Below are 14,380 nucleotides of genomic sequence, written 5' to 3' on the forward strand. Positions count from 1 at the left end.
AAAAACCAGTGGGAGAACACTTTAACCTGTCTGGCCATTCAATGACAGACCTGCGGGTGGCTATCTTACAATAGAAAAACTTCAAAAACAGACTCCAAGGAGAGACTGCTGAGCTGGAATTGATATGCAAACTAGATACAATCAACTCAGGATTGAATATGGACTGGGAATGGCTGAGCCATTACAAACATTGAATCTATCTCCCCTTGTAAGTTTTCTCACACTTCTTATCAAACTGTCTGTACTGGGCTAGCTTGATTATCACTTCAAAAAAAATTTTTCTCTTACTTAAATGGTCTCTCAGAGTTGGTAAGACAACTCTCACCTGTTCATGCTCTCTGTATGTGTGTATATATATCTCCTCAATATATGTTCCACTCTATATGCATCCGAAGAAGTGGGCAGTAGCCCACGGAAGCTTATGCTCTAATAAATTTGTTAGTCTCTAAGGTGCCACAAGTACTCCTGTTCTTTTTCCAGTCAGTATGGAGATAGTTGAAATCCCCCATTATTATTGGGTTTTCTGTTTTTGTAGCCTCTCTAATCCCCCTGAGCATTTCTCAGTCACAGTCACAATCCTGATCATGTGATCAGTAGTATATTCCTACTGCTGTACTCTTATTCAAGCATGGATTTTCTATCCATAGGGATTCTATGGTAGTGTTTCATTCATTTAAGATTTTTACTATACAACTCTATGCTTTCTTTCAGTGTCACTCCCCCACCAGCGTGACCTATTCTATCATTTGTACCCTGGTATTACCATGTCCCATTGATTATCATCATTCCACCAAGTTGGTGTGATGCCTGTTATAGCAATATCCTCATTTAATACCAGGCACTCAAGTTCACCCATCTTATTATTTAGTCTTCTTGTATTTATACTCAAATACTTATAAAATTTGTCAATATTTAATTGTCTGGTGTAATTGAATGCAACTCTTTTTCGTTTGACTGTTTCTCTTCAGTTCCTTTATTAACTTCCATCCTCTCCTCTTTACTAGCATATACAGAATCCTCTTTAATAAATCCTCCCTTAAAGGATGTGTCTATCCGAACCATGTGCTCCCTCACACCTGTCAGATTTCCCTCAGCCCTTAGTTTAAAAGTCCTCTACGACCTCTGTAATTTTATATGTTAGGGGGCTTATTACTTCACCCTCTCACTTCCCTGGTCCTTCTCACATGAACAGAGAGCAACAATACCCGTAGTCCGAAGGCACAAACAATTCGATGTTTATTGGGGTGAACTTCCAGCAAGCATGATTCCAATTTCCTTCCTCAGTTTCCCCCTTCCCAGCTCTGACACCACAGAGCCATCCCTGTTCCCATTAGCAAAACATGATTCCAATTTCCCCACCTCCATTCCCTGTTCCCATTCCCCCATTTACTTCCTGATTGACTGCAGACTATATAGTAAAACTTGAGTTCTGCTTAGCTATACCTTAACCAATCATTTTACTGAAATTTAACTAACCAATCCTAACATACTGTAACATGGTTATTTAACCAATTATATTCCACCACCTTAATTAGTTTACACCCAACAAAATTAATTATACAGCAGACAGAAACAATTACAGAACCAGACAGAGACCATGCAAATAAACATACATAACAATACAGAAGCGAGGATTTCACATCCCAGCTATTGATAAGTGAGTTCTTGCCAGACAGGATGCTATCAAACTAAGTTTCCTTTTACATCTTCTAGGCTCTTTCCTTTCTCTGGAGTTAATAGGAATATCAGGACAGAATTGTATTCCTAACAGCCCAATAGCACCTTATTTCCATGAGACTAGTTTGGAATGTGAGGATTCTCAGTTTATGGCTGCCTTTGCTGCTTAGCCAAAGGCCTTACTTAGCCTAAGAACAGAGCCTCAGACTGTCCCTTACACATACAGAGAGTGATTTTGATTCTTTCTTTTATACCTCTATAACTAGCTAAGTGATAAGAATACACCTAAATTCTTAAAGTATAGGCCTTTGCAGACAGGCCTGAATATCTATATCCTAACATTATATGCCAGCAATCTGCTTCTATTTTGGTTTAGGTGGAGCCCATCCTTCCACTATGGACCCCTCCTTTCCCAAAAGATTCCCCAGTTCCTAATAAAGGTAAATCCCTCCTCTCCATATCATCATCTTATCCATCCTTTGAGATCCCAGCAGTTCTGCCTAACTGGCCCTGCATGTGGAACTGGAAGCATTTCAGATAATGCTACCATGGAGATCCTGGACTTTAATTTCTTATCTAGCAGCACAAATTTGGCTTCCAGGACCTCTCTCCTACCTCTCCCTATGTTATTGGGCCTACATGTATCACAACAACCAGCTGTTCCCAAGAACTGCACATACATCTGTCTAGATGTCTCGACAGGTCTGCAACCTTTGCGCCTGGCAGGCAATTCACCATGCTGTTCTCCTGGTCATCACAAATCCAGCAATCTATATTTCTAATAATAGAATCCCTCATTACTATTGCCTTTCTCTGCCTAATATGTGGGGTCCTCTTCCCTGGAAGAGTATCCTCAGTGAAAGAGGCTACCATGATAGGGTTACCATTCGTCCGGATTTACCCGGACATGTCCTCCTTTTGTGTGCTAAAAATAGCGTCTGGGGGGAATTTGTAAAGCACTCACAATGTCCGGGATTTCCCCCTCCCCCGGCAGAGCGAGCGGCTGGGAGGGCTGCAGGAAAGTCCCGGGCTGGACTCCGGAGCAGCTTCCTCCTCCCACCCCCCCCTCCCTGCATTCTGAGCCGGCCGGCAGCTCCTCCTCCTGCAGCCCGCTCCGGCAGCCCTGTGCAGGGCCAGGGACCGGGTTTTGTGTTGTGCTGGGGAGCTCGGCCATGTGTCCGGCTGGCACAGAGCCCAACACCCTGTTCTGAGCAGCAGGGTAAGGGGGGGCAGGAGAAGGGACAGGGAGGTTCTGGAGGGGGCAGTCAAGAAATGGGGGGGGGCTTTTGGAGGGGAGTGGAGAAAGTTTTGGGCAGTCAGGGTACAGGTAGGGGGTAGGGTCCTGGGGGGCAGTTGGGGGGGGTCTTAGGAGGGGGCAGTTAGGGGACAAGGAACAGGGAGTCTTAGGTAGGGGGTGGGGTTCTGGAGGGCAGTTAGGAGCAGGGGTCCCAGGAGGGGGCAGTCAGGGGACAAGGAGCGGGGGGTAGGGGGCTGGGAGTTCTGGGGGGGAGCTGTCAGGGGGCAGGAGTGGGGAGAGGGATCGGAGCAGTCAGGGGACAGGGAGCAGAGGGGTTTAGATGTGTTGGGAGTTCTGGGGGGGCTGTCAGGGGGCAGGAGTGTGGAGAGGGATTGGAGCAGTCAGGGGACAGGGAGCAGAGGGGTTTAGATGGGTTGGGAGTTCTGGGGGGGGCTGTCAGGGGGTGGGGAGTGGTTGGATGGGGCGTGGGAGTCCCAGGGGTCTGTCTGGGGGTGGGGGTGTGGATAAGGGTTGGGGCAGTCAGGGGACAAGAGGCAAGGAGGCTTAGATAGGGAGTGGAGTCCCGGGGGGCAGTTAGGGGCAGGGGTCCCAGGAGGGGGCAGTCAGGGGACAAGGAACGGGGGGAGGGTTGGTGGTTCTGGGGGGGCGGGAAGTGGGAGGGGCAGGGGCGGGGCTAGGGCGGGGCTCCTCCCGTCCTCTTTTTTGCTTGTTGAAATATGGTAACCCTATACCATGACCTCTTCTGGAAGGAGGATTCCAACTAAGGGACCTACTCCAGCTTGATGTTCTCCTTCCCCAAGACTTTCATCCCATTAACACCACAGGTACTGTCAGACTGGTGGGGAGGGAACCACTCTACTGTGTCCCTGAAAGTCTCCTCCATGTACCTCTCTATGTCCCTTAGCTCCCGCAGTTCAGCTACTCTGATCTCAAGAGCCTGTACTTGGTCTGTGAGAGCCATGAGTTTCTTGCCACAAACACACACATACACCCTTGCCCACAAGGCAGGTAATCCTACATGCTGCATTCAGTACAATAAATTGGACAGCCCTCACTCTGCTGCTGGACTTCTACCAGCATTCTTTTTACACCTGTGGGGGATTTCGTTTGTTTGTTTGTTTGTGAGGGCTAAGTTTAGAGTATATTTGTCAGGTGTATCTGCCTCTTACACTCCCTCCCGAATCTCCCCTGTTTGCTAGCCCCTCTGGTTGCTTAGGAGCTGGCTTTTAACCCTGTTCTCCCTGAATTAGCTCTGCTTCCTTGTCAAGGAACCTAAAGGGATGAGGGATTAAAAGACAGCAGACTAGACCCTCATTAACAAGCTCTCAGCCTAGCCTGGCTCAGCCCCGAGCCCCCCAAAAAGACCACACTATAATCAGCAATCAAGGAGGCACATGGACCTGGGGATTACAGTGGATGAGAAGCTGGATATGAGTCAGCAGTGGGCCCTTGTTGCCAAGAAGGCCAACGGCATATTGGGCTATATTAGTAGGAGCATTGCCAGCAGATCGAGGGAAGTGATTATTCCCTCTATTCGGCACTGGTGAGGCCACACCTCAAGTATTGCATCCAGTTTTGGTCCCCCCACTACAGAAGGGATGTGGACAAATTGGAGACAGTCGGAGGGCAACGAATTGGATTAGGGGGATGGGGCTGTGACGAACTGGGCCTGTTCTCACTGTGGTCTGTGAATGCTGACAGGGAAGTGTGGCTGAATAGTCTGCATTGGGGAATGGGAGACAGCCCGAGGGCGCATACCTAAGTGTGTAACACGAGAACCCAGGGAGGGGTTGAAGGCCAGGTGACTCCTTAGCCCGGGAAACTGAACAAAGGCTGTGGGAGGGGTCGCTGAAGCCAGAGTGTGGGAAGCAGGCTGGAGAGATGGCTGGGGGGCAGAGATGGCTCTGACCTCCCAAGGGGGGCTGGGACCCCAAGATGGACCAAACTGAGGGGGTCCCTGTTGTCTGTGCCTGCAAGACCGGTCTTGGACTGTATTCCTGTCATCCAAATAAACCTTCTGCTTTACTGGCTGGCTGAGAGTCATGGTGAATCGCAGGAAGCCGGGGGTGCAGGGCCCCGAGTCCCCCAATACTCCGTGACAACTGGTGGCAGCGGCGGGATCTACTGCACCCCGTGGACGGCGCTTCCTGCAGTAAGTGACTGGGGAGCAGTAAAACGAAGGGGGATTGACGGGGACCAGGCGCGCTGAAGAGTGAGAGAGAGACGGTTATTACCCCTGGGAGTGTGTGACCAGCGAGAAGGACTTTTGCAGTAACAGGGTCCCCCGGGGGGATCGCAGCGAGTGGTCCCAGGGGCGGAGGAGTCTGCAGCTCGACCCTGGCAGAGAGGCGGTGACCTCGAGAAGGGCTGGCACACTAGGGGGCCCCCTGGGAACTGTGGGGAGCTGTGAGCACACAGGCCGGTGAGTGGCCAGCAGGAAGATGTATGCCAAGCGGCTTAAGAGCGACCTGGTGGAGCTGTGCAAGCAGAGGCGGCTGCGCATTGGGAGGCTCACCAAAGAACAGCTCATTGCCCGGCTGGAGGCGGAAGATCGCGCGAATGAACTGATCCCTGTGTCTCAGGGAAGCAGCCTGGCAAATGCAGCGCAGGCACCAGTGTCTGTCCCAGCTGGGAGTGGTCAGCCGGCTGCTGAGGGCTTCCCGAGACCCCTCCTTCCTATGCCTAGGGGAAGGGTGGGGAGGAGCCCAGCAAATACCGAAGGCGCCGTGACCCCCCCGGCCGGCAGGGGGTCCCCCCGGCGAAGCTCGCCGGCCAGCAGAGGATCCTCCCGGCGACGTTCGGCATCCGTGGAGCGGAATTGGCTGGAATGGGAGAAAGAGCTAAAACTGAGAGAGCTGGAGGATCGTGAACAACAGAGACAGCATGAAGAGAGACAGCATCAGCGTGAACGGGAGGAGAAAGAGAGACAGAGACAGCATGAACGGGAGGAGAATGAGAGACAGCGTCAGCATGACCTGGAACTGGCGAGATTGAAGGGCAGCGAACCCCCGGCTGCGGTGAGTGAGGGGGGACCCAGGACTGCACGGAGATTTGATAAGTGCATCATGGCCCCATACAAGGAGGGGGAGGACATGGATGACTTCCTGGAGGCCTTTGAGACGGCCTGCGAGCTGCACCGGGTTGATCCCGTGGACAGACTCCAGGTCCTTACCCCCTTACTGGACCCCAAATCCGTGGCATTGTACCGCCAACTGGGAGAGGCAGAGAAAGGGGACTACGAACTATTCAAAAAGGCCCTGCTACGTGAGTTTGGGCTGACTCCTGAAATGTACCGGGAAAGGTTCCGGAGTCAAGATAAAACCCCTGAGATCTCATATCTGCAACTAGCCGCCCGCATGGAGAGATACGCCAGCAAGTGGGCTGGTGGGGCCCAGACGAAGGAGGACCTGATTAAACTGCTGGTACTGGAGCAACTGTATGAGCGGTGCCCATCCGACCTGAGGCTGTGGTTGGTGGACAGAAAGCCAGAGACCCCGCGACACGCCGGGCAGCTGGCCGATGAGTTTGTAAAGAGCCGGTCAGGAGACAAAAGGGAGGAGTCCCAAAGGAACAGTCCCACCACAACGCAGAGAGAGAGTCACCATGGGACCTCCCCATGGGAAAATACAGAAAAAACCCATCAGAGGGGAGCATCCGGCATCAGGACCATCCGACCTACTCAAGGGGACCCATGGGACATGGGCTGCTACCACTGTGGCCAAAAGGGCCACATACGGGCCCAGTGCCCTAGGCTCAGGGACAGACTGAGCAGACCGAACCCACAGAGGGTTAACTGGGTAGAGACCCAGCCCGGCGAAAGGCAGCATTCCCAGGGAAGAGGGGCTGGCAGAGTACCACCTGCTAAGGAGGGAGGAGAGCTCCAGGCCAGCTCCTCTAGGGGGCTGGATGCTCCAGACTCAGGGTTTTTGGTTTATATGGTAGGCGCGGGGCTGTCCCTCCGGAGAGAGTACCTTGTTCCCCTGGAGGTGGATGGGAGGAAGGTCAATGGATACTGGGATACGGGCGCAGAGGTGACGCTGGCCCGGCCCGAGGTGGTGGCCCCAGATCAGGTGGTGCCCAACACCTACCTGACCCTGACGGGGGTGGGCGGAACACCAGTCAAAGTACCCGTGGCAAGGGTACACCTGAAGTGGGGGGCCAAGGAGGGCCCCAAGGATGTGGGGGTACACCCGTATTTGCCCACTGAGGTATTGATGGGGGGGGACCTGGAGAACTGGCCAAGCAACCCCCAAAAGGCACTGGTTGTGACCCGCAGTCAGAGCCGGCGAGGGGCACTGCGCCCTGGCCTTGGGGGGGGTGCCTTGCCTGAGGCGCAGGACCCTAACCTGGTGGGGAGGGAACGCCCAGGGACACGGCTCAGGGAGGCTGCAGCTTCAGGCCCAGCGGGCGAGGAAGAGCAGGTGGCCATCCCTGTCCCAGCTGCTGAGTTCCAGGCCGAGTTACAGAGAGACCCCTCCTTGCGGAAGATAAGGGACCTAGCCGACCTCAGTGCGGTACAGACCATGGGACGAGGTGGCCGGAAAAGGTTCCTGTGGGAGAAGGGGTTCCTGTACCGAGAATGGGCTCCCCCAGGGGAAATGGAGTCAGGGGGGATCAGGAGGCAGCTGGTGGTACCCCAGAAGTATCGCCGCCAGCTGCTGTGCCGGGCCCATGATATTCCCCTCTCAGGGCACCAGGGAACCTGGCGTACCCAGCAGAGGCTGCTACGGAGCTTTTACTGGCCTGGGGTCTTTGTTACTGTCCGACAGTACTGCAGATCCTGTGACCCCTGTCAGAGGGGGAGGAAGGCCTGGGACAAGGGGAAAACAGCTTTAGGACCCTTGCCCAGCATAAAGGATCCTTTCCGGAGGGTGGCCAAGGTTAAAAAGGCGGCTCTAAACCAAGAGAGCCCAAAGCACAGACCTCCAGACTGGAGCGCTGGGAGAAGACCACAGCCCAGTTGGAATCCCAGGGGTATGGGGGTGGGGAAAGGGCGCAGGCCGCATAAACCTTCCCACATGCGAACTGCGAGTGCCATCAAGCACCCCGACCTAAGGGGGGGCGTGAAACTGAAGGGGTCTGGTGTAATTCTCACCAAGGAATGGGAGAGATGCGGGGGCATCCATGGGAACGGGGGTAGGTTCGAACTTCCCCAGGTCACTGGCTAAAGTGACCCTGCTCAGTTCGGTCTCGAAGGGGGGAGAGATGTGACGAACTGGGCCTGTTCTCACTGTGGTCTGTGAATGCTGACAGGGAAGTGTGGCTGAATAGTCTGCATTGGGGAATGGGAGACAGCCCGAGGGCGCATACCTAAGTGTGTAACACGAGAACCCAGGGAGGGGTTGAAGGCCAGGTGACTCCTTAGCCCGGGAAACTGAACAAAGGCTGTGGGAGGGGTCGCTGAAGCCAGAGTGTGGGAAGCAGGCTGGAGAGATGGCTGGGGGGCAGAGATGGCTCTGACCTCCCAAGGGGGGCTGGGACCCCAAGATGGACCAAACTGAGGGGGTCCCTGTTGTCTGTGCCTGCAAGACCTGTCTTGGACTGTATTCCTGTCATCCAAATAAACCTTCTGCTTTACTGGCTGGCTGAGAGTCATGGTGAATCGCAGGAAGCCGGGGGTGCAGGGCCCCGAGTCCCCCAATACTCCGTGACAGGGGCACATGACTTACGAGAAGAGGCTGAGGGAACTGGGGTTATTTAGTCTGCAGAAGAGGAGACTGAGGCAGGATTTGATAGCAGCCTTCAACTACCTGAAGGGGGGGTTCCAAAGAGGATGGAGCTCGGCTGTTCTCAGTGGTGGCAAATGACAGAACAAGGAGCAGTGATCTCAAGTTGCAGTGGGGGAGGTCTAGGTTGGATATTAGGAAACACTATTTCACTAGGAGGGTGGTGAAGCACTGGAATGGGCTACCTAGGGAGGTGGTGGAATCTCCATCTTTAGAGGTTTTTAAGGCCCGGCTTGAAAAGGCCTGGCTGGGATGATTTAGTTGGTGTTGCTCCTGCTTTGAGCAGGAGGTTGGACTAGATGACCTTCTGAGGTCTCTTCCAACCCTAATATTCTATGATTCTATGGCAAGCAAGCGCTCACCCAACAATAACAAACTAACAGACAACAAACACACCCCAACGGTCATGTAGTTACTCCTCCTTCACCTGGAGAACTCCCTCACGAAACTCCCCTGTTTGCTGGTCCAATCTGCTAGCTCCTCCTCTGGCCTGTGCCAGCTCTAACTTCACCTTGCAGGTGAACAATAGGTGCACTCCAATCCCCAAGTCCCTTTGGATCATTCTCCTGTGATATCCAGCCCCTGACACTGGGTACCCACTGAAATTCCAGATCCTCTGCAGTCAGAGGTGCAGTGTACACAGTTTACCAATTTTACCTTAAATCACTATTCCTGTATTTGTGAGCATGTATAATAAAACAAAAGTAGGTTTATTTAAGAAAGAATAAAGATTTAACTAGAAGCAAGAGAGAGTGGTGGAAACAAATTATTACAATACAAATCAAAATAATAAAACACAGATCTGGGTATACACTAATCAATAGTTCCCTTTCCTATTTAGTAAAGTAGATTTTTCTCTCCAATCTGTTGCGGAACTGCCTGGTTTCTCAAGAACCAGGGTACAAACATTCATGAAAGGCCCCCCGCTCTACAAGAGGTTTCCTCAGTGACTGGATACACAATGCATCTCCCTACTTTGTGTTATACTGAAAATAGCCATTTGTTTCTTTCACCGACACGGTGAAACCCTGTCTTGTTGTAAAGTTTCTTTTTTACCTTTAAGTGGTCTTGGCTGTGTGCTGTTGCCTCTGATAGTTTCACATGCAAAGTCTTAGTATTGTTCAAGGCTAAACAATTGAGCCTTACATTGCATCACCAGTGGGGGCAACTCCCCTTGCTCAAATGGGCCAACACAGACACACATTATCTCCTGGTGACTAATTTCTACTCCAAGTCCATAAAACATGCTTTCAATATCAGTACATAGATATTACATATTACCCATAGATACATTTCACAATGATTGTGAAGGTTGACAAGTTACAAGCTTTTGTAGATACCTTACGCGTTGCTGGAAAGAGCATCTCTGACTCTCCAACCCCCAGATCTTCTTCTGAGGTGTCTGGCCCCGCATGTACCAAATGTTGCTTGCCACGTAGGTCAGTTCCAAAAGCCCCATAGCTACAGCGTTCCATGGGCAGCCTTCTCCCACTCGTCAGCTAGAACAGATGCCCAACCAACCCAGGGCAAGTAATAACAAAGGCATGTTTATTAAGGCACTCACTCACAGTGTGGGGGGAGACAGCCAGACTGGCTCAGGGCTACCCAGAAGGAGCTCCATGTATCTCAGAGCCAGAGAGAGGGATGCAGGAAGGTCACATAGAGGTCAGGAACCCCAAACAAGATACACAAATAGATTGTCACTAGTCCTACTCTCTGACCCAGGCTATCATGCCTCCAAATCCCTCCTGTAAGCGTGCTTCTGCCAGGAGGCCTATGAGTCTTAATCCTTCCCTTAGAGACATGTTCATAAAATAAAATCTAAAAAACAGAACATGTAGAGTTCTAAGCTACAGAACTCGCCACTGACCTGCTCCCTGGCTTCTAGTTACATCCCAGACTCTCTCTTTAGTCTGTATATTGTATGGCCGGATTGCAATCACTTTTGGGCAGGGACCTTGTTCATTTATTTGTCTGGAAAGAGCCTAGCACACTTTTGGCACTTGATACAGAACATAATAATATTCACAAAAACAACTGTCTAGTCTCACTGATTCCTTCAATTGTGCTCATGATATAGGGCCCATCTGTGCATTTATCTTTCTTAGTTCCCAGGAAAACCCAAAAGAGTGAGAATAGAACCTGGAACGATAGTTGGTGATGTTGAAAGCACAATATAATTGCCATACTAATCTGACTAATGATCTATCTCAGGGGTCAGCAACCTTTCAGAAGTGGTGTGCCGAGTCTTCATTTATTCACTCTATGGGCCAGTAATACATTTTAACATTTTAGAAGGTCTCTTTCTATAAGTCTATAATGTATAACTAAACTACAGGAGGTACGCTAAGTGCTGCATTAGGGGGGCTGTGTTGGTGAGTGTGGTAGGGCGATTACCCCACACCTAGAGAGACTGGGCTGCGGCAGGCCTAGGTGCCTGCGTAGACGCGCGGCCAATCAGGAGAGGGCTTACTGGGAGCCAATAAGAAGGCAGATTGGAGCCAGCCAATCAGGGCCCGGCTTAGCCATATAAAAGGCTGCCCAGACCAGGAGCAGTCAGTCTGTCCCAGGCCTTCAGAGGGGAAGGTCTGTCTCCAGAGCTGGGAGGCCAGCACCACGGCCAGCGCAGTGCAGGCCAGCCTGAGAGAGTGGGAGAAGGCCCTACTCCATAGCCTGCTAGGCAGCAGGCCTGGGAGGAGGAGGCCTAGCGTAGTGAAGGGCTGTTGGGGAAGCGGTCCAGAGGGATAGTCAGAGGAGGAAGGAGAAGGAAGACAGTGAGACTGTCACACGAGGGCCTCTGGACCGGGACTCAGAGTAGTGGGTGGGCCTGAGTCCCCCCCCCTTTTTTCCCCTTTGTTTGCTGTGCTACCCCACGCACAGCCACGGGCCGCAGGGAGCAGCCGGTCAGAACCACACCTGATCCTAGACGGTGAGGATCGGACTGGAAGGTGTGGGGCTGTTGTTTACCCCCCCCCCCCCAGAAGGGGGTGTGATTGGACAAAGGGACACTGTCGGAGGGCAGTGCTCCGGAAGAGGACGCTGACGTCAGGAGCAACGCAAGTCCGTGCACCCCACAGAGGCGAGACGACAGGCGGAACGCCACCCAAAGAGGGCGCTCTACTGGCGCAAAACTAATTCCCCGAAGCGGCCAGGAGGAGGCACCACAGCGGTGAGCTACAGACCCTGTCACAGTGAGTATCTGAGTGCCTGCTGCTGGGACAGTTGGTCAGTTTGACCGTGTGCTTGATTGCTTGCTTGTTTGTTTGAAAAGTGTGAATTGGGAGTGCTTTGTTCCAGGTGGGCCTTGAGTGGGCCTGACTGGTATATAAGGGCAGTCAGCAGCGAACCAGCTGAGTGGCGAACAGCAGAGGCTAACAGCGGGAGTTTGCCTGGGAGCTCGCGTGGGGAGAGCGCACTGAGGCACTGGGGGGAGGGATAGCTCAGTGGTTTGAGCATTGGCCTGCTAAACCCAGGGTTGTGAGTTCAATCCTTGAGGGGGCCACTTGGGGATCTGGGGCAAAATCAGTACTTGGTCCTGCTAGTGAAGGCAGGGGGCTGGACTCTATGACCTTTCAAGGTCCCTTCCAGTTCTAGGAGATGGGATATCTCCTTTATTATTATTATTATTATTTCATCTGCAGATTTCTGAGTAGTTCCTGCAACAGTTGAGGAAGAGGACGGTGATATGGAAGGTGAGCGATCAACTGTTGTAACCTGCACAGGTTGTGCCATGTTTGTCTTTCTTCCACAGGACAGAAGCGACTTTGTCTGTACAAAGTGCAAGCTGGTCTCCATGTTGGAAGAGAAGGTTCGAGGACTGGAGAAACGAGTGTCGACTCTGCGTTGCATAAGGGAAAATGAAGATTTCCTGGACAGACGTCCGGAGATGCTTCTACGGCCACAATGTTCTGAAGATTCAGAGCAGGCGCAGCAGGGACAGAAGGATTGTGAGGAGGTTTGGCAGCATGTGACCTCCAGAAGGAGAAAGAGGAGCGTCTATGCACCAGCAATGGAGATACAGGTGAGCAATCGTTTCCATGTTCTCTCTACAGGTACTAATGTGGAGAGTGGACTAGATGACCCATCTGAGAGAAGGGAGCAGAAGGAGACTCCACCGATTGGAAGGCAAAAGATGCACTGTCCTAGGGATGGGGGTTCCACGACCACCACTCCCAAGAGGAGGAGGAGGGTGGTGGTGGTCGGGGACTCCCTCCTCAGGGGGACTGAGTCATCTATCTGCCGCCCCGACCGGGAAAACCGAGAGGTCTGCTGCTTGCCAGGAGCTAGGATACACGATGTGACGGAGAGACTGCCGAGACTCATCAAGCCCTCTGATCGCTACCCCTTCCTGCTTCTCCACGTGGGCACCAATGATACTGCCAAGAATGACCTTGAGCGGATCACTGCAGACTACGTGGCTCTGGGAAGAAGGATAAAGGAGTTTGAGGCGCAAGTGGTGTTCTCGTCCATCATCCCTGTGCAAGGAAAAGGCCGGGGCAGAGACCGTCGAATCGTGGAAGTCAACGAATGGCTACGCAGGTGGTGTCGGAGAGAAGGCTTTGGATTCTTCGACCATGGGATGGTGTTCCAAGAAGAAGGAGTGCTAGACAGAGACGGGCTCCACCTAACGAAGAGAGGGAAGAGCATCTTCGCCAGCAGGCTGGCTAACCTAGTGAGGAGGGCTTTAAACTAGGTTCACCGGGGGAAGGAGACCAAAGCCCTGAGGTAAGTGGGGAAATGGGATCCTGGGAGGAAGCACAAGCAGGAGAGTGCAAGAGGGGAGGACTCCTGTCTCATGCTGAGAAAGAGGGACGATTGAGGAGTTATCTTAAGTGCCTATACACAAATGCAAGAAGCCTGGGAAACAAGCAGGGAGAACTGGAAGTCCTGGCACAGTCAGGGAACTATGATGTGATTGGAATAACAGAGACGTGGTGGGATAATTCACATGACTGGAGTACTGTCATGGATGGATATAAACTGTTCAGGAAGGACAGGCAGGGCAGAAAAGGTGGGGGAGTTGCGTTGTATGTAAGAGAGGAGTATGACTGCTCAGAGCTCCGGTATGAAACTGCAGAAAAACCTGAGTCTCTGGATAAAGTTGAGAAGTGTGAGCAACAAGGGTGATGTCGTGGTTGGAGTCTGCTATAGACCACCAGACCAGGGGGATGAGGTGGACGAGGCTTTCTTCTGGCAACTAGCAGAAGTTGCTAGATCACAGGCCCTGGTTCTCATGGGAGACTTTAATCACCCTGATATCTGCTGGGAGAGCAATTCAGCGGTGCACAGGCAATCCAGGAAATTTTTGGATAGTGTAGGGGACAATTTCCTGGTGCAAATGCTGGAGGAACCAACTAGGGGCAAAGCTTTTCTTGACCTGCTACTCACAAACAGGGAAGAACTAGTAGGGGAAGCAAAAGTGGATGGGAACCTGGGAGGCAGTGACCATGAGATGGTCGAGTTCAGGATCCTGACACAAGGAAGAAAGGAGAGCAGCAGAATACGGACCCTGGACTTCAGAAAAGCAGACTTTGACTCCCTCAGGGAACAGATGGGCAGGATCCCCTGGGAGAATAACATGAAGGGCAAAGGGGTCCAGGAGAGCTGGCTGTATTTTAAAGAATCCTTATTGAGGTTGCAGGAACAAACCATCCCGATGTGTAGAAAGAATAGTAAATATGGCAGGCGACCAGCTTGGCTAAACAGTGAAATCCTTGCT

This window comes from Malaclemys terrapin, chromosome 21, assembly GCF_027887155.1.
Source record: "Malaclemys terrapin pileata isolate rMalTer1 chromosome 21, rMalTer1.hap1, whole genome shotgun sequence".
Taxonomy (NCBI): Eukaryota; Metazoa; Chordata; order Testudines; family Emydidae; genus Malaclemys; species Malaclemys terrapin.